This window comes from Balaenoptera musculus, chromosome 6 (assembly GCF_009873245.2).
Source record: "Balaenoptera musculus isolate JJ_BM4_2016_0621 chromosome 6, mBalMus1.pri.v3, whole genome shotgun sequence".
NCBI lineage: Eukaryota > Metazoa > Chordata > Mammalia > Artiodactyla > Balaenopteridae > Balaenoptera > Balaenoptera musculus.
In genome coordinates this window covers 82,562,982-82,567,005 of record NC_045790.1, presented here as the reverse complement: position 1 = coordinate 82,567,005, position 4,024 = coordinate 82,562,982, and positions in this window count along the sequence as shown.

Sequence of the window (4,024 nt, the reverse complement as noted above, 5' to 3'; positions counted from 1 at the left end):
CATTTCATGGATCTAATTCTAAAAACTAGCTCTGTTCTCTCTGTCTTCACTCTGTCCTGAGCCTCAGGGTCTTGTTAGCCAACATCTACTTTGCTCCGGAGAAGAAAGAAATAGGTCCACTAACTTTCTCATTAGAACAGAGCCAGGAGCCAGACAGCCCTAAGGAGGAGCATTTGGCAAACAGCAGAAACTGAATTCGGGCAGAGCTGGGTTGGAATAGGCTGGTTATTCACTGGCTACGTGACTTTAGAAGCACTTCACCTCTAAATCCTTCAGTTTTCACGTCCGTGAAATGAGGATTACAGTTTGGCTCCCTCCCTCTGATTCAGAGCATTAGTGCCCCCTAGGGGCAGATATACATCCTGCTCATGCTAAGGTGAGTCTGTAATTCTATCTTCCAGACTGATTAGTCTGACCAGTAAAACAGATTTACTAGTACTCCTGTTGCAGTTTTTGGGTGACACCTCATTCACCGTCAGTCCTGGGGGTGCAGCCCTCATCCAGCCTTGTCTGGGTAACTGTAACAGCCTCCCCAGTGATCTCTTGCTACAGGTCTACCCATTTCTACTCCACCAGCCTAAGGCACAGCTCTGACATTTTCCACTAGCCCAAACCCTTACCTAACTCCTCAGGAGGGCGGGGTAAGTGGGAGTAACGGCATGTAACTAACTACTAGCATGTTTACTGCTGGTCAGAACTTGGATTATACCCCCATTCCGATTTGTAAAGCTGGATCAGAGCTGCAAGCTTGCTTAAGCTTGGGCCCCATATTTTCAGTCGAGGAACTGAAGGTTCACAGAAGGGAGGTGACTCAGGAGGGTCAAATACCAGCTAATGGCCAGGCTGGGGCTAGAACAGGTCTCTGGTTTCTCTCTGAGGCCTCCCTCACCACACCTCCACTCCTCTTCCCCAGGGCTGGGGTGGGGTGACGTGTAACGAACACATACACACACACACACACACACACACACACACACACACACACACGCAGACCTGGGTCAAGACCCCTTAATCAGACAGAGTAACTCTAAGGGTCATTTTCTTTTCTCTATATGCCCTTCTGACACCTCTGGGACAAGTTATAAAATACTTGGTTGGAGATTACGAAGCTGACCTAATTGGCTCTAGGAAGAACTTCAACACTTGCTTCAATCTTGGTGTCTTTCCTGCAGAGCAACTGTTTGGCAGCTGAAGCTTAAGTCAGCTGGTAACCTGACTCCCTTTCAAACTGTCAACACAGTGGTATCACCAGTCTCATTAAAATTGATGTCAGCGCAACTTGACAGGGCTGGAGAAAAGGGAAGGTCATAGCCTAGGGATAGAACCACCTCTGTGGTTCTGTCTCACCCTTCTCTGATGGGAGGGTGGTGTAGCCCAAATAGGAATGCCAGAAATGGAAACCATTGACTCTGCTGTAACTCTGCTCACATGTATCCTAGTTAGGAGTCCTGGTAGTGGTGACGAGGAGTGGGGGCTAGCATCTTACACAAGGTGCTCTGCATTTCCATCAGAAGTGTCAGTCACTCTTCAGGGCCTGGATGCCTAAAGCAGGAGTAAACTAATGGTAAGAGCAAAGTTGAAAGCAGGGCCAGGTTCTTTCACTACTTCACCAGGAAACCTTGGGCCAGTCCTTGACGCTTTCCTGTGCCTCAGTTTCCCCATATCTACAATGAGCAATAGTTCTAGCCCTTTTATTTTTAAAAGACGAATGCTTCAAATGCATGCCAACATATCACACAGGAACAGGGCCATTGCTCTGGCTGGAGGGCAGGTATGTGTGGAAGAGATCCCTCTCCCCACCCTGCAGGAGCAAGTAGGGACCAGTTATCCAGCCCATCACAGCTCCCACCCAGCTCAGACATTTATAACTTAAACATTCACTGCAAAAGCTGGGAGCAAACCCACTCAATGAACGTCTCCTTCAGATGGGAATTAACTCCAGAAATATGGTCTGCTCTGTGACCTCATCACCAAAAATCCTGCTCCTCAAGAAGTTTAAAATAGTCTTTAGTCAAGAGCAGTTAAGCCAGGGACTTCCCTAGTGGTGCAGTGGTTAAGAATCCGCCTGCCAATGCAGGGGACATGGGTTCAAGTCCTGGTCCGGGAAGATCCCACATGCCACGGAGCAACTAAGCCATGTGCGCCGCAACTACCGAGCCTGCGCCCTAGAGCCCATGAGCCACAACTACTGAGCCCGCGTGGTGCAACTACTGAAGCCCGCGCGCCTAGAGCCCATGCTCCGCAACGAGAAGCCACCGCAATGAGAAGCCTGCGCACTGCAACGAAGAGTAGCCCCTGCTCGCCACAACTAGAGAAAGCGCACACGCAGCAACGAAGACCCAACACAGCCATAAATAAGTAAATAAATAAATATTAAGAGCAGCTAAGCCTCAAGGCCCTCCCAGAGGTCTGAATGTCACAGGCTTCTGGAAAACGTAATTTTAAAACAAGAAAAAGCATGACAGAAATGAAAAGCTGGTTTGATAGTTCCCTGGAATCCTCACTGGCCACAGGTAGTAGGTCAAACTGACATTTTGCAAAGTGAATGCAAAAGAAAGGTCTGCCGTTCAAGCCCCCTTGGGATAAGGTCCCAAATCACTGCTCCAGTCTCACCTGCCATTCCTCTTCTTCCTCCTCATTCTCGAGTCAAACTTGCCTATTTGAAGCCAAGCGTACACAACTCCCTGTGACCTCTGTCCATCATGTTCCTCCCTTTCTCCATTTCTATTTCTAAACTCTACTCACATCCGCATGTGCGTCTCAAATACTTTCCTTTCTAGGAAACTTCCCTAATCCTCCCAGTTGAAAGCTACCTTTCCTACCTCTAAATTACTCTAACGCTTACTGGACCACTTGTTCTAGGTCTTGGTAAATATCATTCCCATGTGTCTTCTCTTCCCTACTAGTTCCTATGCGCACCCAAGGGCTGGTTTGTCTTTTTTGCTGTTTGCAAAAAGCAAGCTCCACTCTAAAGCCTAGAGGGGACTTTAATGTAAAGTACATGATTTGGGGGCTCCACTGACACTAAAATGACATAAATTCAGATTAGTTTCCAATCTTTAACATTGCTTTTACATGTGTAAAAACACACTCACTCCAGTAGCTTATAGCTAAGAGTTACCAAAACAATCCTCAAGTCTTCCACTACAAAAATTGACAGTGTAGTCACACATGTATTAAATTGTTGAGCCACTGTATAAAGACTGCAGAATCTTACCCCTCCCCCAAATCCCTTTAAGATCTGTAAGAATAGAGCAAATTTCCATCTTCCGCAAAAAAAGCTAAGCTGACCTCAGGCAGTGTGTACCCACGCCCCTCCCCCACCAGCCAAGCTTTTCACACGTCATTCCTCCTTAGCTCACCTGTCTTGATAACAAACCATACCCTGTTCACCTGTCAGTCGAACCCTACATGTTTCAGCCTTCGTGCAAAGCCCATTTTTTTCTTCAGACCTTCCTGTCCGAAGCCATTTGGTCACACTCCCTGAACTTTATAGACTGGGAGGTAGTCCAGAGGGCAACACAAGGTCACACAGGAAACCAGTGGCAGAGCCAGAACTAGAATTCAGATCTCCTGGGACTCAGAGTAAGGCCTTCTCCTTTATACTACCCTCCTTTACTTAATTCATCTATTATTTGAATCTAACATTATTTTTACTGGCTTTCAGGGGTTCCAGAGCATTGAATTTCAAACATTATTTTTCAAAAGTCTACCTCATTACTCTCAGTCATCAAGAATGAGGATTAGAGTTAAATGCTCAAAGATCCTACATACTTGTGTATTTCCCCTCAATAACCACTAATATAAAAACACCAAAGAAACCAGTTCTTTAGTGTGTTTCAACACAGGCTTACAATCAAAGTCTTAAATTACAAATGTAAGCATACAACTAGGCTTTACCAAAGAGGAATGTGTTTATTTCACTTAAATTCTTAAAAATACTTTTTTGGCAGTTGTCACATAAAATGTCCTAATGTAAAAAAAATTTCATTAAAAAGAAAAGAAAAGCATGAAAAAACAGACC